Source organism: Anomalospiza imberbis, chromosome 14 (genome assembly GCF_031753505.1).
Source record: "Anomalospiza imberbis isolate Cuckoo-Finch-1a 21T00152 chromosome 14, ASM3175350v1, whole genome shotgun sequence".
Taxonomy (NCBI): domain Eukaryota; kingdom Metazoa; phylum Chordata; class Aves; order Passeriformes; family Viduidae; genus Anomalospiza; species Anomalospiza imberbis.
The window spans coordinates 10,385,595-10,406,704 of NC_089694.1; the positions used below are offsets into that span (position 1 = coordinate 10,385,595).

The window sequence follows — 21,110 nt, forward strand, 5'->3', positions numbered from 1 at the left end:
TGTGCCTAATTAAGAAGACCCAGTAAGGCTTAATTAGCAAAAAAGCAATTGTTAAAATCAGGTTTAGCTGCTCAGAGATTACAAAAATTGAAAATTACATGTTCTGTATAGATACTATTAATTTTTTGAGACACCAATTTCAATTTTGCATCACAATAAGCTTAGCATATGAGAATAATTCACAACACATGGATACCATGGAACATCTAAACCAGAGTTCAAGTATTAGATTTTCACTGATACCAGGATGCCTTGGCAATGATGTTTAAAAACACTGAGCTGAAAATTTTTTCTTCATGTTCACTTCCCCTGTTTTTAATTAGAATAATGGAAGTCTTCTTTAAGCAAACTAGACATTCACCAGAGTATTTATAGACTACCAAAGCATATGAACAAGTCCCATTTTCATCACATTTGGTGAGACAAAAGATTTCATCAGTTGACATCACAGTGAACAAATTTTCCTGGTAGATTTTTTCCCCCTGGGCATTAGGGGTTGTTATGGTAGATCTCATGGGGCCTTCGCAATTTTCATTTCCCTTTGCAAAATAAGAAAAAAACACCTATTAAAAATCTCTGAAATAAAATGCTGACACCAGCTCCCCACCTCCAGGTGAAGTTTCCTAACAGAACACATTATCTTAAATATTATCAGCATCTCTTTAGCATTGTCCACTTCTCAGATTTGATGTGGCTTGTTCTATTTAGATTCATTACCTTTTTACTTTTTCCTACATTGTAGTATTTCTAGAAGCAGCACTGATTCAGCAGCTTGTTTTATTTCCAGCAGAGGCTCACAATGTTGGTGCACTTACAGAAGGCATAGGATCTATAGATTAATATCTTACAAGGGCCTCAATTAAGTTATCACAGCAGTGTGAAGAACTTCTAAGAAACCACCATTATTTACTGCACGCAGAAAGTGAACTTTTCAGTCTTTCCCAAAACAGTTTTCTTAACTTCTGTTCTTGTAACTCTGGGAAGAAACACCATCAAGTATTATGCAGTTCTGACATCACCCACTAAGTTAAAACTTGAAAAGCTTTTCAAGCATTTCAAGTACTTTTTGCAGGAAGACCTGACTACGGCCTGACCACAGGACCAACATCTGCTTCACCTTCATCTGAAGCATCACGCAGGTTGCTATTCATGTCAGTGACACCATCATGCCTGAGAAGTGATCTTTCTGTTCCTTTTCTTCTTGCTTTGATGTCTGTCAAAGTATTCAGTGTCTTCAAGTGCCATTGTTCTGACAAGCAGACCCTCCCAGTAGACTTGTTCTATATCCTGTGACTCCCAGAACTGCTATTATTTGAGCTGGTGTCAGATTGATTTTCTTTCTGTTCATGATAGTGCTATGATCTTGTGGAGTTGAAATTACTGCTGATTTATGCCTTGATGCAACCCCTTGAGAACTGGCGTGTATCAGCATGTCACCTATGAAAAGGTACATTTGAATCCTTTGAGATCTTTTTAGCGGAACCTTTGTTCTCATTTCAATAGTGAATCCTTTGTAATGAATGTTTGCTAGAAATTTCTCCTGCAAGTACCAAGAGTCTTCTGTAGTGCAAACTGGAAGTACATTATGCATCCACCCATTTTCACCAGTCTGTGAAGCCTCCTTGGCAGAGATTATTTTAAGCTGTCCATCCAAAACTTCAGTTTTTGCAAATTGATTATACCTTTTTCTTTAGTACTCTACAAAGAAAACGCAGTAGGGCTGGCACTAAAGAATGGGGATGGTTTCCCAGCTGTATTCCCAAAGGCTCAGCTACATCTGGGAATGCAACAGACTACAAATACAAACATGCCTCGAGTGTGTTTGTGGAAGACTATTGCCTTTTATAGGCAGGCCTTCTTTTATTTAGACTTTAGAACAGCAAAGATAATTATTTTTTAAGCATTATTCACAGTTTTACATATTCTGCCTATTAGCATCACTGGTTTTGCACTCTCATTAACTAGCAGCTTCTTGACTACATCTTTGTGAGCTATTTTTCCAAAAAACCAGGGAAATAGTGTCTTCTGTAGAAATACACAAACAGGGAGGCACTGATTTTACATTTAAACAATTCTAACATGGTAAACTGCAGTTGAAATAATCTTCCTGCTCTTACCATCAGTCTCTGATAAACTAATTTTTCTTTTTCTTTTTTTTTTTACTTTTGGTAGAGCTCTTTGCCCATGCCTTCTTTCAGTGTAAGTCCTTCTGGTACGGATACTGTCCTTTCTCCTGGTTTAGGCTGAACTATACCCAAAATCCTTTTCAAGGGGGACTGAAGCAGCTATTTTTTTTTTTTTTGGAAACTGGCATTCTGCAATAGCCAATTCCAGTTCAAAAGTAAATGGGACTTTGCTGCAACTTCTTCTTCCCACTAAGCAAGAAACTAAACAGAGGTGTATAAAAATCAAGTGGTCCTATTCTTCTGTTTGAGTGCTGGCAGGAGGAGGAGCCTTCAGAAAAAAATGTGTGTCTGCCAAGGGAGAACAGTGTGACTACAACCACACCGTGGGTATATAAAATTATTAAAATTAAACCATGCCACACTTCTGTTTTTCAATTAAGGGCTCAAAATTCTCAGCTACTTAAGTTCTTCTACATCAAATATGTTACTACCACTACGACCACCCTACTTGGCAAGAACAGTGTCTCCTCAGCACCTGGACAATGACTCCTTTTAGCTCAGCTTCCTTTCTTCAGCTGAGAAGTCACAGCAAGGAGAAAGAGAAGGATGAGATTAAAATGTGACTCTTGTCTGTTGTTTTTATATATCTGTACACACACACATATTCTATACTAGCTGCATTTAAAAAAATAGAATCATTATCCTTGTAGATAACAATTTTGCCCCTGCTAATTCTATTTACATTGGGAGCACTGTAGTGCACGCTTAATGTGAAGCTGTGCTTCTCTCATGAGCAAGGAAAATGTCACTTTCCTTTCCCAAAGCACCAAAAGACTCCTTTTATTATCACAGAACACAATTATATGTTAGAGCTCTGCTGTCTCTTTCCAGCCAACAAGGCAAGAAAATGACCTTTCTTTAACCTATGGATGAATTGCATTATGTTTGGTTCAGTGGATATCCTCGTTTATATTCTCCCACATCAAATACATCCACATACTGAGGTTATGAAATGGGCACCTGCCTTTCACATCTGCCAGCGATTTCATTTTTTCCAAAAATTTGCTTTCAGTTGAGGAGGGGTGTTAACTCTCATCTCCCATTTCATATCCTAGTTTGCAACATTTGTAAATACCCGAAAACACGCAAAGCTGCAAGGACACTGTGCCAGCAGAATCTGGTAATTGGCTGCTGCATTTTGCCCAACGATATGATCATGTAAAAGATCAGGAAGAAATCTGCCCCCCTCACTCACTCACCGTGTGCCACACTGTGACCCTGTGCAGAATGACAATGCCCTGAAACAGTCTCCATCTTTCTTCCCCATTCTGTGAAGCAACCTGCATTTCTGATCTGTCTTCATTTATGGGTAGGTTGGTAATGAAAGGAGACATTCCCAGAACAAGTCTCTCAACTGTGCTTTGGTTTATATGCACAAGATGCTGGTGGGGGGAAGCAGAAAAATGCAGCTGTGACATTAATAAAGTAAGGCAGTGCTGATCTGCACAAGAGAGCAAGTCAGCAGGGGAGGATTTGTGAACATGATGCTGAATGATAAATATCATTCTGAAGAAAAATGTGCCATAGAGCTTCACAGAATATTTAGAATATTTTTACAATTAGGAAAGTTCAGAGACAAAAGAAGACCATGAAAATCATTACTTACACACATAACTCATATTGCAAGTAGCCACCTAAATAAGCTCCCCCAGAAAACATTCGGCATCGATGCTCATCTGGAGGCAATTCTAAATACACATTTCAGTGCTTTTAGGTGTAGAGGAACTCCAAGGTTCAGCAATTTGTTATATGACAAGGTTTATGTCAACTGTTATTAAAGATGACTCATTTTAATATAAGTGCTCTTATTCTTCTTGTATAAGAAGAAAAGTTGTGTAGCCTAAGGTACTTTCCTAAATGCTACCATTTTACCAGCACTCTGTTGTAAAAGGAGATGTGCACCAGAGACAGGCTGGAAACATACATTAACCTTGTGAAGATCATCGTTCTCTTAAAAGCTTATGTCTGATTTTCTGCTATTACACTACACTGAAAATGGGAAGTACCCAACATTCAAAAGAAAATGAAACAGTCAATTCCTGTTCCGTAGTTAAAGAAATCTCTGTATACAGTCAAAAACCAGTTTAAGACCTTTTTGGAATTCACTGTGAGGTAAGGATAGGATCTCCATAAAAAAAGACATGAGAAATGTCTGCACTAATTTCCTCTGAAGCAGACCAAATAAAACACAGCTTCATGTGTACCTACAGCAGCCTGTGAAATTAAGAAATGAAAACTGTACTGTTCAAGATGAAACAAAAAACCCAGCTAACCAGCCACAACAAAAAACCACATCCAAACCAAATGAAAAACAACTCCCAACCCCACCCAAATTACTGTAGCTGCACAGTGTGATCCTCTTCATACAAGGACAAGATACTCCCAGAGCATAAGTTCTGACACAATCACTTATTAAGCACTCGGCTCTTGAGTGGTGGTTTTTGTCTGTGGTTTTTACAAACACATGTAAAACTTCCAGCTTCAAAAATACTGCAAGTAGAAGAATTTTAAACTACACAAAATTTTTGCCTCCTAGAAAAATCAGAAATTCCTTACACACATAGAATCTATTTATATTTCTGTATCATATCCTTATAAAGTTACAAGGAGCTCAAATCTGTAGTCTAAACTATAAACACTAGCAGGAAAATTTGATACCAAGATCCTCCACAAAAGGCCTATTCCTCATTTCATCTCCAGCAATTCCCAAGCATTATTAATAGACTTTCAGCTGTTTTCATCAGGATTGAAGACCTAATCACTGTTAAATAAAAATCTCAGTCCTGTTCCTACTCCTACACATAATTCTTACAGCAGTCAACCTTTAATTACATGTGGCGATGCTGCTGCTAGACAACCAAGGATAGAAATGAAGTGGGTCTGGTTCATTCTGGCTCTATGGGGGCTTTTCTGAGAAGAGCAGAATCTGTTCACAGGGTGACATCCCAGCTGGAGCACTTGATAGGGGAAGCAATCATCATTGGCTTCAGCTGATCCATTCCCATTTTAGGGAATAGGTCAGTGAACGAGCATAACAGAACAAGCATAATTAAAAACAAAGAAAGAAAACAGTGAACTTATTACTGGAAATTGCTAAATAGATGGAGGAAGGAAAAAAGTGGACTAAGAGAAGAGAATTAGCTTCAATTTTATTTCTGCAAAAGAAAGCTAAAACCAATAAAAAAAAAATTAAGCTATTGGCATATCAAGTTTTATGTAAGCGATATTGTTGCCTAGTAATTAATTACACCACTCAATTACTTTAAATTTAAGGATGAGCACACATAGAGAACTGGGCCAAGAATTCCAAGGCTCACCAGAACCATTTGCAGGTATTACTAAATTCAATACCATGATGGCCAGTGGGTTATCTCTGACAGAAGAACACAGAAGTATTTATATTTTGATTTCCCCCAGTTTAATTAGGACTTTTTTTAAAGAGTTGCTTTGCTTTTAATTCCTAACACATTTATTATTCTTCAACACCTTTATTTCAATTGATCTCCAAGGTCAGTTCCACAGCCCAGGCATTTTTTTCTTACTCAAACCCTACATTTGAAAAGCCAGCGCTCAACAACACATCCATGTGCGTGACTTTCTGTGAAACCTTCTCGTTTAAAACCTAAAACTGCAGAGATCGAAGCACGGTTTCCTTTAGCCCTTGTGAAACTTTTTTTGTCAAGTGAAGTACCAGGAGTCTTGTAAAATCTTGTAAATTACCAAGGTCTTTTGCTCTTTAAAATGACAATCCTAAGTCTCCTGCTTAAATATAGTGTTGAGGAAGTTGGTAGTGTTAACAGCATTGCAACACCAATACATCAGCAAAACCAAGAAATGAACAAATAAACTATTTTCTACTTTAGTGGGGAATAAGAGAAATTTTTATACATTACAGAGAAAACACAATTTGCAGCTGCACTAAACAGACACCACCCTGTAGGAATAGGAATGCTGTCTTAGAGTTTTGTAATTTACTTTGGAAAAATTAGCTCATTAAGATTGAAAAACTGAAAAGTTACAGAATTAAGGTCATCCTCAATATTATCCTCTTAAACATTTTAATGTGAATTCTGAGCAAATAGAGTGAAACTGCTGGAGCTGCAATCTTCACCACTTCATTGACTTTTAAAATTAGAAATACTTTTCTAATTTTTTTTTTTTTATTTTCTAGGGTGGGAACACACATTCTTCTAAATCTGAATTGCTTCTAAAATTTTACATGCATTCCTCTAAAACTCAGTGGGAGCTGCTCCAATACACAGTAGCATAAATGAGTTTAAACACAAACTTCATGGATTTAGCAATGTAATCTGATGATTTCTACTCTGCAGTTCAAATAAGAGAACCAGTACACTGGGAGAAACACTGAAAAAAAAGTTTTATTAGCAGCTTGAGAAGGTCCATTTTACAACCACAGATGTTTTGAGGCTAAACTACTTCAATAACTTGGCTTTAAGTCAACTTAAGCCGTATTACGGTTCAGAAGTAATTCAGATAACAAACTATTAGGTGAGTTTGGAAATAAAAATCCTCCTTGATCCATTCAGTAGAATGAAAGGAAGAGAGAAGTGAATACTTAAGTGAAAGTGCATGGCACACAAAATGTTAAACAGTGATTTAAGTATTCATTACTTTTTCTCAATAACATTCAAATATTGGTGCACACTGATCACAAATTAATCAGTTGACCAAAACACCAGGTAAATTTATCTCCCTGATGAGTTTAAACATAAAAGAAAACATGAGAAATTGAATTCTTTTACCATAAATATCTTGGCTGAATTTGGAATGTAATCAACATTATCATATTTACTGAAAGTTAAAGACTTCAATTAATGAGTACCATGTGTTTATCTACCAAATTTCAACTTGCTAATCTAGTCTGATCATCATTTTCCAAGTCAAATGGTTATGAAAAAAGCTCAATGAATTTTTAATAATAATCAAATGACATTTTATAGCAAAACAACCCAAACTTATCACAGAATACATTTTCAGTAGCACATGAAAATAGGAAACAGATCTGCCAGAGACCCTGGTGTTCATAATAAAAAGTAACCCATTAGGATAAAAGTGTGCATTTCTTGCAATGACAGAATAAGAAACCAACACATTTAGTGATCTGTGTGGCTGAACTGAAAAATATTAGTTTGGATTTTAGCTAACAGATACTAATACTCAAATAAAAAAAAACGTAAACAGCAATAATAAATACATTTCTGAAAAGTTATCTGAAGCATGAAACCTTCATGTAAAAAGTGAAGCATTCTGCCCAAGAGAAGTATCCTGCTCAGAAAGCATAGATTGATTGAGAAAAAGCCTCAGTAATGACAGAAAAATATGAAAAAATTTCACTGCCAATTCCCACTCACAGGGTCAGAAATGTGGGGATATTGGTTCTGCACAGCCTGTATGCATCATGTGGTCCTTTTCCTCAGGTCTGTATTTTTTCTAAAAACATAAACTGAAGAAATAAAGAACAGCACTCCTGACTGTCAGGTTTTTCAGTTCAGTATCCAGACTTTTATATTCCCAACCCATTAAAGATATTTCTGATTAAGCCACATTAAGCAGTGAACCCCACAGTTGGTTTAGATTTTGTAATTCAGAGTTATTTTAGCAGGATTAGGTTGATCTCAGTAGAGATGCACAGATTCCAGAGAAGTTAAGGTCTCTCAGATTTAAAATAAATAAATGAAGGAGTCCAAGTTAATAATCAGAAAAACCTAATCAGATTAAGGTTGTGAACTCTGGACTACCACAGTGTTTTCCAGCAGCTTGGTGTGCTTAATCCACAAATGGATAACTCAATACAAAGCATTTCTATAAAATATTTCCTTGCAAGACACTAAACCTATCATTTTGGCAAAGGAAACAAACATCTCTGCTACATCTAATGTGATATTTAACCAAGATCGTTAAGCGAGCTATCAAGGCTGCACTTAAAAATAACATTAGCACCCATCAAACAATTCTTCCCATATTACCTATTCTTTGAATTACTTTGTATGAAACATTTTCAAGAAAATATTCAATATATTTCAAGAAAATATGCCTTCTCCTTTATCTACCTGAGAGTAATGGGACTAAATAGCACAGAGCCATTTCAAACCACCCTTTCATTAGAAGTGGCTTGGTTCACATCAAATATGATATAACTGCCTTATTAGCAAAGGTCATCCTCATAGTGCAATATTATTTGGTACATTTTACTTGTCAGTTAAGCTTGGATGAACACATCCAGTTAACAGATTGAACAAGTTGTGCAGATGTTTCCTATCAACTCCAGACAAATGAGAGATAGGTAAGGACATGTTCTTCACAACTACAAGGAGAAATTAAAAGTCTGACATGGAATTCAACTTAGTTTGCACATTCCTTTCACAAATAATAAGCCATTAATACATGGCACTTGCCGTAAAGTTTCAGAGCCAACCAAGTAGTCCAAACTGATGTATCTATTTATTTTACAATAAATACATAAAACTACAGATCCCTGAATTTTTAAGTATGACTATTTTCTAAGACCATGATCCTTTTTTGGCTTTCTACACCTCTGAATAATCTTGTCTGATTTTCCTGCTGCTTTACTCCATGTGCAGCTTAACATGCAGTGTCTTCTTGTTTACCCCCCAGTCACACTGAATGTTTGGAACATGGGATAATGCTCCAAACTTCAGCCCCCACAGTCTGCAACAGAGGGTAATTTATATTCCTGCTTCATCTGAATCATAGCATTGTTAAGGTTGGAAAAAGCTCTCAGATCATCCAGTCCATCCGTTAACCTGACATGTTCACCACTAAACCATGTCCCCAAATGCCACATCTACACATTTTTTGAACACTTCTAAGGATTGTGATTCCATAATTTCCCTGGGCAGCCTATTTCAATGACTGAACATCAGTTAAGAATTTTTCCTAATATCCAATTTAAACCTTCACTGGTGCCACTTCAGGCATCTTGGCCCATTACCTATTGCTTGGGTGAAGAAACCAAACTCCACCTGGCTCCACACTCCTGTCAGGCAGCTGTAGAGAACAATAAAGTTCTCTCTGAGTCTGCATTTCTCCAGGCTGAGTCCCTACAGTTCCCTCAGCTGCTCCTCATCAGACTTGTGCTCCAGATCCTTCCCCAGTTCCAGTGTCCTTCTCTGGACACTGAAGGAAAAAAGAGCGACAGGAACGCTTCTGCACTAGCCCCGAGATTTCCCTCGGCTCTCTGAGGAACAGCACTCTCAGCCAAGACATCCCAGGCTGGATTAATTTGCAGCAAAGCAATATGCAGGAAATTAAACTGTGTTTGTCATGGAAGATAAAACATGCTCATCCATTTTACTGCACACTTCCATAATATGAGAGTTTATCCAAGAGCTAATACTGATAAATACTGAAAAGAACCCTAATTTAGAACAAATGTTGATTGCTTGAAAGAATGACACACAACTGAATACATGTACATGTGACTTTATGGCTACGCTAACAATATTTCATTAGTCAATATTTTTCCCCAACTATAAAGCAGTATTCACATTTATCCATTAGTTTTTCATGGAAATACTCTGAACATATACTGGACAACTTCTAATTCATTTTCACTTGTCTTCTAAGACAAGAACAAATCCATTTTTCTTCAGAACAAAAGAGTTGTCTAAACAAAAAACTGTAAACTAGACAGCTTTTTATCCTCCAATAATACTCATATTTCACCACAAGTAACAAATTTAATGCCAGTGAGCATATGCTTAATTTCTAAATAAAAGTGTATCACCTCTCCAGTACAATCAATGCTCCTTGATTTTGAGCATATTTTTGAAGAACAGTTTATGCAGTTGTAAATATATAAATATTGCCTTAATTTTCCGCTGTTCATTCTATCCCCATGAAAATTTGAGATAAACTTGAAATGTGCAGACCAGACACACTGACTCCTTTGTTCATCAAAGAACCGCCACTGACAATGGGATCATACATCTAAGTCATACAAAAGCATCAGCAGCTTTAGATTCCTTTGATAACATTTATCCTTTGTTGGTTTCTGAACAGTATCTATTACTTTATAATACTATAGTATTATTGAAACCTGTAAGGCCTATTCTACCACAAATAATACACATTGTTCATGCCAGTCTCATCAGAAGGAAAAGACCTTCACAGTGTTTAGGAAAATATATTATAAACATCTACATGAAGTTTAAATTTCTATCAATAGGTGGCAACACTGTTATGTGTAACATATGAAGCACATGTTTATGTACGTGCATGTGCCCAGACAATTTCTGTACCCCTCTAGCACATTTTGCCCATGTTGCTTCATTTTGTTTTAAATGTCACCTGACAACATTTTCCAACAATGTAAAACCAATTTACTTTGTGTGCTTTTTATAGCACATATGTAGGATTAACAGGATATTTAAAATTATTTTAGTAATTCTCCCTGACAGACTGCAAACTGTGCTAGCTGTACTAGGAGGCTAATGTGTACATTTGGTGTATGATCAATATGATACCATGGTTGCTCCTTGGGGACCAATAGATTTTTCAGGAAGACTGAGGAGTTGCTCTTGCTCCTTGTGAGGCCCACATGGCTGCCAGGGCACTTTTGGAATTTTAGGGGTGTTGAACCTTTTGCTTGTTTGTCATCACAAACTAATATTATATTGCAATGTGCAGCAGAAAAATTCCCATTTTTTAAACATCAAACTTTAAACATGGTGATCTGTTCAGTGTGTCTTATGTTGCATCTCACATCCCAAACATGTTGGGCGTGTGCAGGGGAAAAAAGGATTCTGGCTGGTGATTTAAAATTGCTGCTTCACAGAAGCTCCTGAGCTACAGTCAGGATATGAGATTCACTCGAGGTCAGAGGAGCTGCCAGAGGTACCGAGAAACAGAATCTGCCCCTCCTGCCCCATCCTGAGCTAGAGCCATGAGCAGATGTCCCCTGGCAGATCACATTGTGTTCCCCAGTCAGTGAAACCAGAGCTCTGTTAAAGCTGAGGTATCATCACACCAGCTCAAACACAATGGAATAATTAATTCCCTTTCCAAATATGTTTTTGTAAGCTTCTATCACATCGAACAAGAATAGCTCTGGAAGGCCTAGTGCTACTAAACCTACATTTCTATGTACAATGTTAGTCTACAGAGAAAAGCTAAACCTTCAAAGAGGCAGGATTACACAATGAAATAGCAGCTCAAAACACATAGATAGACTTTTGTTATTTTCTGAAGTACATTCACTTCCATTTTCAGCAGGCACTTTTTTTTAACTAAAGAAAAATCCAACTGTGTATTCCCAACTGATAAGAAATGAATTTGGGTGTCAGTGCAACAGGAAAGCTGTAGGAATTTTGATAAAAGCTCTTTCTGGTGAGGGAAAAAAAAGGCATCAAAAAGGTTATGTTGGACAATATTTCAGGTGCCATGGTTACAGCTGCCCAGAGAAGGCTTCCTGTGTTACTGCTCTTTGGATGTTCCATGAATTTTCCGTTTAACAGCAATGTCACATGCTGGGTAGGATTCAGATACCGTAAAAGCAATTTACAGATTACTTGGATATCATTCAAAGTGACATCATAATTTAAACTATTCCAAGTGCTTTGAAGAGAGTTAAAAGTCAATCAGGACTAATATTTAAACACTGCACAAATGCTTTCATAAATTTACATACACAAATTGTGTCTCAATACACACACGTAGACACAGCTCAGCGATTCTTATGGGATGCACCATCTTGGCAGTGCCACCAAACTTCCATGGGAACAGCAGAGTTATTCTAAGAAAAGTCAATAAACAAACTGAATATATGTTTTTATCGATAGCACAATGTAACCATCTCCAGGTTAAACAAACTGAACTCAAAATATGTATATGTACATGTGGCAGCAATAGTTAGATTTAAAACAGCAGTCATTACTTATCTTGTCAGTTATATTTCCAGCAGGTGGGAAATATTTGGTTTATTAAAAAAACCAAGCACTTTCAGATTTAAATTTTTTCCTCCCTTTCTCTCTGCTTTCTCCTTATTCATTTGTTTTTTAAACATGGCTATACATGATGCACATCCTGAGATGGCAGCATTTCAATAACAGTAAATCAGGCTGCTGAGCTTGCTGAAGTTATTTTCATGTTTGCAGATGATGAAAAATGATGTCTCTAGGACTGCAATCCACACTACTTTGTGAAGGCAAACACATAGCCTTGGTACTGCAGTAAGCTTTGGGGAAATACATTTGTCATAGGGAAACCATGGGATTTCTTGCAGTCAGACTGCAAAAATTTCTCCTATTCCTTGTGGAATCAATTCAGATTTATACAGTTTTAGGCTGGCCATTTGTTTATTTACTGCCTCCTGGGCAAGACACTGTGCCAAGAATCAGTATGCAGAATGAGACTCATGTACATTTTCCTCACATAGACATATTTGTGTTCTACTCATCTATCTCACCCTCACAGTATAGGCAGATCAACATATCTATTTACACCTTCCCAGAGAGCTGTTAGTGGTGATTTATGAAAAACATGCAGTAACTACTTATTAAGGTAACCGTAACAGGCTTATCATTCATAAAAGCCTACTAAATTCACCGTATGTTTGGAACTATTCACCCTATCCTCTCTAAGTTCTTCCCTGCAGAGTAACAATTATCATAACCCAGCAATAAAAGAAAAGTAGAAAAAAGATTGCCAGTATCTATGCAGAAATGCTCAAACCACATGTAATTAATCAGTGTCATATATCAAATAAAAATACTCCTATAGACAAAATCTTCACAGAGAAAGAGCCACATGCATGTGCTGACTGTAATCAGCTCATTAGTTTACAGAAGAATCTGAAGTTTAAGTGTGCTAGAAGCCTACACAATGTCTCAAATGCTAGCTGTTGCTTTCTAGCTTTTAGTTATCTGAAAATGTACAAAATGTTGTATCATTAGACAGCTTTTTACAGGCAATCTACCTGAAGATACTCGTGAGAGTTATTCTAGAAACAAAAATGGCAGTAATTTACACTCAACAAAAAAAAGGCAGCAAAGCTCAGTAGATTGAGCTTTTTTTCTTCCAGAGTGTTCCAAGAACTGATCAGATCTGCTGTGTCTCCATTTCTGCAGGATGCCCACACATTTTAGGGGGGCAGAAGATGGCCAAAACAACTCTGCAAGCCTGCTGTTGATTTTATTGACATAAAAGTTGTTAGGTAGTTCAGAAATATAGAAATCCCTAACAGAATTTGGCATACTAAATATCCTTGGAGGGGAAAATCCTGATCTACATTGCCATTTTTAGGCTGACTTAATGAAGAGAAAAATTGAAAAAAATTCTTCAAAAATATCATATCATGAAGTATAGAAGAAACATCCCCCAATGGGAAGCTCTGGCAAAGCAATTCTAGTAAATACATCTTGGCGCCACTGAAAAACGTAAAATGTGTTTTCCTCCCAAAGCCTTGCCATACACCTCAGAAATGCTTCATCCTTCACTGATGCTCAGCCATCTCTAACTGGAAAGGCAGTTCTACTTAACAGTGGGTAAAAACACCTCCTTCCTTTTAGAAGTAGAGGGGAAGGATGACATACCCAGTAAGTTAACTCAGTTTATACAAAATATATTAATGTTGCAGAAACCACAAAGTGTGTTTTCTGAACACTTCTAACAACGAGTGTGACATAGACAATGATCATATAAAACACACAGAAGTCCTAAAAATATGCATATAATACATGTGTATGTGCAAGGGCAGGCTTAGAGAACAGGTCTGGAAATAGAACATTAATTATCATACCTTGAACAGAAATAGCAGTGTGAAGTATAATCATCCTAAAATAAGACATCCTGGGGGGTGGGGGGAGGAACAGAATTACACTATAAAATTGAGTAGATCTTGAAACAGCACACAGTATTTCCAGTGCTAACTCCAGTATGAATTCCTTACAAAAACGCCATCAACAATTCTGCTACAGTAACTCCCTGGAGTTAAAGGATGTGGCAGCTCAGATTTTGCAGAGACAGATCTCTTGAGGGGAAGGGGGAGCAGGGGGTGTTGAAAAAAAAGAAAGAAGCAGTATTTCTGTGCAGTTTCTAATATGCTGAAGTGATTCCATGCTGACATAACTGACTTGCCCTCTTAGTCCTTTTCAATTTGATTAGGATAGCAAGGTCTGCTTTTACATGGTGTTTAGAAATAATCACAGCTAGAGTTCATTTGATGCACGTTGCATGCCAGATTGTCAAAGGCACTAAAAGTTTAATTGACAATAAAGATAATATCATTGCCTTACATTTATATGGCCCCTTTCACACAGAAGGATCCCAGAGGCACTGTTGACTTCCAGGTACCACTGGACTGGAAATGTGATTGCTGTTTGCTGCCATAGAGCAAAAGAGCTACAACAGAGCACACAAAATGAAATCACCAACCATAAGTTCAGAATTCTCCTCTATTCACTCTCCCCACGCAGACAGCCTTGTTCCTAGTTAACAACCAGCTTGATTTAGACAAGCAAAAGTAAGATTTAACATTCACCCCTTTTTAATCTCCATTCATTCTCATTGATGACTGGAAGAGAATCCAGGTTTGAAAAATGCTCCAGCCCTGCCTCACCATAATTTGGCCACCCAGGTGCTCTGAAGCACACATACTGAGATGAAGAAATTTTCAGGCACCAGAGTGACAACCTGGCCTGGGTTTCACAGGACCTGAGTGAATTAAAGGCTGCCCCTGAGATCTCACCATTGTGGTGTCTGGAGAGAATGGCAGAGCCACAGCACCTCAATTCCCTCCCAACTCAACTTGTCCTTGGGCAGTGGAGGGCTGCCACTGAACTCCACTGATTACAAAAAAAATTGAAAAAACTTCTCAAAAGCACAGAACCTCTCCACATTAAAAAAAAAAAAAAAGTGCAAAATCATCTAAACACTATCAATGCATCTTCAAGGTGATGGAAGAGAAATGACTGCCTTGTCTCTCATGACTGAAATGATCACTGCCTCAAAAAGACGGGAGCTGGGGCAAACCTTCTCTCACATGTTTTTCAGGACAAACCGAAAATGGAGACACTATCAATGTATTCTGAATGTTTCTAACTAGTGCCTGACAGCCGGTTGATATTCAGAAAGTCAAAGTGTAGCCACAGCCTGATGACCAGCTACTCTCCTAGACCCTAGTAAGGTCAAGATTCTGCTCAAGGCATGAAGAAAGAAATAGCCTCAAGAACAGTGATGCACAACTCTCTCCAGTGATGAATAGTAAGCAGACATCTGTGCCCATCCTCCTAGACTTCCCTACAGCATTTAGCATTGTGGATCAGAGAGATGGCAAGGATCCAAAGAACTGTACTGAAGGCACTTAAGTCCTTTTTGAAGGCACACACAGAGTAAGGATGCAAAAGGCAATCTCAGCAGTGCAAACCTCTCCTCAGAGGGCTGACAAAGACACAGTCTCACCATTTGTATTCACAACAATATAGACTCAAGCAACAACACACAAATGGCATTGAAGCCAAAGTGGTGCTTATCTCATGTAAGCATAAAGACATCCCAACCTTCTATTTTGTAATATTTAGCTGAAATCAAAACTAGAGACTGAGTCTGAACCCAGGCTTAGGCAAAGATGAAACACTGAAGAAAATGCAAACATCAGCCCTACAAATGAGGGCAAATTTCAGCCACAAGCATTGATGCTTGGCCACAACCATTCACAGTTTCTGCATTGCTCATGATTCCTTATTACCAGTGGGGATTGGTTTAAAGGGATGTTTCTAGTTCTCTTAGTCTCATCACTTAGCAACTAGTGTATTTTCTATAAATCACTAAAGCCAGTGTAATTTCAGACAGGGTAGGCAACCTTCCAGGAAGAGCATCAGAAAAGTCAGCACCTATTACATTAGGCATCAAACAATTTAATTTTAATTCTCAGTTTCCTGATTTGAAGAAGCAGTTACTTTTCTACGCTCATGATCTTGGCCTTTGTCATTAAGAATGCAAGGAGGGCAAGGGGCATACACTCCTTTTCCCCCCTACATTTGGAGAACAGTGTAACAAAATACATAAGAATATTCTTATATATTTTTAAAAATGTTCATTAAGATTGACAGATTTCACCCCACATCTCTAGCTGCCAAGTCACTTATTTTGCCAAGTAACTTATTTTACCAAAGGATACAACAAGGAAAAAGTAATCTTTCACCTGCAGTTAAAATAAAAAATTGTGTATTTCAGATGAAAGAAAAAAATGCCAAATTTGTTGGTCTTACTTTAAGCTCTTTCAGTTCCTTAATGTATGAAGGCTACCGCAGAAACTAAAGTTACCTTCTTTTAAAAACTAAAATATCATACAAACCAGACCCATTTCATTCACAGAATTAGCTTCCACACAGATAAAAATTTCCTACAGACATGATAATGCTTTCACCTTCATTTTCTATGATTATAAAATCTGTTTCAATTGAGTTACTGTGGATGCTAAACATAAACCCAGATATTAACTCCATTTTTAGTGGACACACAGTCAACCTTAGACCTACACCTTTCTTGCTGACATTAAAATACACCTTCATCTTGCATTTTTTACTTGGGTATTTCTCAAAGTACTTGTTACCTCCATGTATTTCAGAAAAAATCCACAACTCAAAACTTCATTATTAAGATAAAAGTAACGCTTGAATGTATTTGCTGGTTTATGCTCACAAGGGCAGATGTTTTTGGCAACAGAAATGCTTTTATGGATGTGGTACATATTACATTTGGAGGAGAGGGAAGCTGTCATTATATTAAGATTTATATCACTGTAGACAAATGCCAAGCAATTCATTCATTGCATCATACACATAACTGGGATCTAAAGTAAATTCATTAACTCAACAGGAAAACCTCACTAGTACCCTGGACAATTTAATGAATATGTCACCGCTCTCATATCTCTACATTGGAAAGCAACACAAAATAAAAATATTAAGCTGCATTAAAAAATTGAAACACAAAGGAAATCATTAAATATGCTGAGTGATGTGGCATGCAACCAAAGCTAAGCCTTCTCCTGTAATACTACAGTTAAGCTGTTTATAGTGGAAGCATTAGAGTCTCAGAAATGGGCAATTAAAATTATTATTAAAATAAATACCCTTCAGGTTTTCAATGCCATGTGGATGTCTTATCTGGTACAATCAAGTGGGGATTCTTATTTATTGATCTACTGGACTATTAATCACTACAAGCTGATTCACTTCTCCACTGCACCATAAACTAGACACAAGACCCTCAAAAAGCAAATAAGAAGTTAAATGGAAGTTTAGACTATACATCCAATAGACAATGGCAAATTTCCACCCAGATCTGAATTTCAGAGCTCATACCTGTCTCTTTTGCAAACCAAGATACAGAATGTGAATCTCATACTTACTCTCATTTAAAAAACATCTATAAAGAACAAAGTAAATGAAGTATCTCTTGGGATCTCCAGCAAAAAATGTTGAAAGGCTCAGCTTCAGCTTAGAAGTCTGTTATCGTGTGTGCTGTGTTATATATAAACACTGAATGCTTTGGCAAATTCATTTTCCTGCAATGAATTATGTATGAACTGCTTTAACCCCCTTCTCCCCCCTTGCTAAGGGCAGCCAACACGGCGCTCTCAGACTGATCAGTCCCTGAGCTCATCCCTGGGTTTAAGTCACACTCGCAGCTGAATTTGTCACATCACTGCACACGAGCACCTCCATGGGTTGGTTTTTGTTTTCAATGAGCAAAATGCCTGATAGTAAAATTTTCAGCAACAATGACTAATATTACCACCTTTGGTACTGATCCTTTTCATAAAGCTTCTCTGATCTATTATAAAGGTAAACCCTCATTAAGTCATATATATATATATATATATATATATATATATATATATATATTTTACTTCTGTGTATATTACCACAAGGGAAACTCTAAGTCATTTCTCTCTCACTGATCCTTTAAGAGCCTGTGGCCACTGCTGATCTGTATTAATTGCTACTGAGAATTCAAATTCTGCATCTCCAAAACAGGCCAGAATAGCTCTCTTCATCATTATGTCAACTGCAGTAACATTTTACCATAGAAACCCTGAGCACGATGAAGCTGGAGCCTTCTGTGAGTTCAGAGTACAAAATTATTTCTGGTGAATTAGTTACAAAACAATTTAGGGCTCTTTCCTTAAGACAGTAATTTCAATAAGCACTTCACTCTTTTCAGTGTCTTCTAAGTATATCTGAATCCACCACACTTTGTCAATCTAGGCTATAAAAACTTTTCTTTGTATTGTTAAATCATTAGGCTTACAATTTCCTCTTCTCTGAAACAGCCTTTCCAGTAAAGATCATCAAAATTCCCCAAACCTGCACATTCAAAAACATACATACAACAGGCATACTCAAGTACTCAGTTCACTGGGATTAAACAAGAATATACAAGAATGACAGAAATAAAAGAATCTCTAAAATCTCTAATACATTTAACATATAAAACTCAGGCAAGCACAAAAAGCTAGCTTTTAGGGTTCAAATAAGATTACACTTAAGTGCATATTGCAGATTTCAATAGAAAGTGGATTGCCAAAGAAGCTTATCAAATATAAGAGCCCAAAGCAGGAAATGCTTGATTACATTGCTTTACATTTTCTACTAGATTTTAAGCCATGAGATACATTGCAGAGAGTTAATGTACAGTAAGATGTGGTTAAAAAAAATATTCACCCTAAAGCTGCATAATTAGAAAGTTTGACCAATAATTCAAAAGAATTTTCTGTTCAAGTTAAAAAAGGAAGATGAAAAATTAGGATACACATGAAAAGTTCAAAAGTAAGGCCAATGGTAAGGTTTAGAAGCTGTTCTTAGCTAAACATCAAACCTTGCTTAGCCTCTCAAGACCATATTTTCCAAAGAGAAACAAAATCCTGAAATCTTCCCCTTCTCATACCACACCAGTAAACAAAGACATATGGTAGCTACAGGTGCACAGTGCAAGCATCTGCAGCGATTTGAAGATGATGGTGCACATCAATAATGTATTTAAGACACAAGTCAGAGAGAAATCAATGGCTTAGATGCAATTCTGAGAGCAGATTGCAAGAGGCATGCTCCATCTTTGAGTTACAGAGGGGGCCTCACATGAAGCATATAAATGTAGCATCTCAGTGCTGAGGGCTCATGGTAAAATGCAAACAATAATTCTAGCTTGTAATCAGTACAAAGATTCTGAGAAGGTAGCTTGGTAGGTAGCATCTATATCTTCATCTCAACATTTTATGTACACATAACAGAACAGCTAGTATTCTAGAAGAAGAAAACCTAAACCATTTTACTGTTTTGTAGTCATTGTCAAGTTTGCAGAAAAAAAAACCCAGTCAGGACTGTTTATCATTATTTTAAAATAAAGTCAAGGAACTCTCTAAAACTCTTCAGTTATATGTCATCTGTGTCCTACAGAGGATTCAGGTAGCGAAAAGCAAAGAAAACAAAAAACCAACTTTTTACACGGATCTGAAAGACTCTGGGAATAATAATGTATATCAACAAAAGAAAGCTTCAGGGATGTAATTGGGAAAAAACCCAACAAAACCAAAACCAACACTCTAACAACCCTTTATTCACTGAAAACAAAGCCCTCTTTAAAGCACGGTGTATTTCACACAGCTTCATCCAGGAAGGTATACAGCATTTTCAGGTTTTTTCTCTACCTCTTCATTCTCAGGATTCAAATTCTGGTTAGTGTGGTATAGTTCCATTTCAGCTACTTTGATCTCTTTCAGAAGCAGGGCCGGTCTCACCCCTGGCCATTCAGCACTGCTCACTTAAGAGCATCAACTCACACCCAGCAGCCTCCACTCTTAACCACAAAGTACAAATTAGCCATGAAGTACTAATTAGCCACGATGACTGAGTGTGCTCTAGCCCTTCATTTACTCTCTTCCTTTATTCTTCTGGTGTGGCTGAAGCCACTCACATTTGGATATAAAATAACATTGCAACATGTGAGCTGCTGCACCAGTCCATACACACAGCATCGAAGGCCCGTCACCCTTCAGGGTGTTTCCATCGAGTGCCTCCACACTGAGGGCGCTGCTTTTCTAAGCTCACTCAGACATGCATGTCCTGAAAACAGTTTTGATCTGCTCCACCTTCATGTGAATTTCCACATTTCTTTAGCTGCCATGTTCTCTTGGTTTGTACCAGCAGTCTAAAATTTCTATGACTGTACAAAGCTAGTATGCACTTTAGACTTCTTCCTAAAATGTCACCATCCCCTTCCAAAAACTAAGCCTAATTAGAAAACTGATTTAAAAATCAATGTAGTATTGAACTATTAAGTAGCCTTTAACCATAATTTTTCAGACAGAAAGTAGAAAAAGACTGTGGAAGTCAGCTGCTGAAAAGTCATGTAGTATTTGGTTATCTCACAATTGTTCTTCTCCTCCTTTTTCCAAAAATGTATTCTTAAAAAGAATGTAGACCTTTTGTTACACATAACATGTAATTTGATGCCTCTCTGTGGCAAACCCAGTAACACATTCAGGCTAACACATGCATATCCGTTGTAGGAATCTTGAGACTTTTCCATTAGAAGAACCCCAGAGGTGTTCCAGCCCCTGGAGCTGGGGCATCACATCCCTTGGAACATGTACCAGCCTCCAGTCTGTTTCCCTTCTGCACAGGTTAGCTGTCTGGGTTGCTAAATGAGATCACTAGCTCAGCTGCTTTCTTACAGCTTTAGTACTGTTGTATGGCAATGAGATTGCAAAGATAAAAATACGGATCTGATTTCCAATCTCCTTTTGGTAAGGCCATAATACTGTATGTATTACAGAGTAACAACCCTCCTAATGCTGTGTTAAACTGAAAACCAAACAAAAACCCTTCCACTCAAAATCCACAGCTTTATCTCTTCCAAAAATAATATCAGAATTCTGGT

At 37.3% G+C, this 21,110-nt stretch overlaps 1 protein-coding gene across 14 annotated transcripts in view; it reads right to left on the bottom strand.

Moving 5' to 3' along the window:
• TENM1 (teneurin transmembrane protein 1) overlaps positions 1-21,110 on the bottom strand; it is an 838,901-nt gene that overhangs the window by 239,249 nt on the left and 578,542 nt on the right. The window contains exon 1 of one of the 14 annotated variants that reach the window (XM_068204869.1): positions 14,462-14,567. The exons of the other annotated variants lie outside the window; for them this stretch is intronic. The gene's annotated coding sequence lies outside the window, so the exon portion shown is untranslated. Of the gene's footprint in view, positions 1-14,461; positions 14,568-21,110 lie in introns of those variants that run through there. 14 annotated transcript variants of the gene reach the window in all.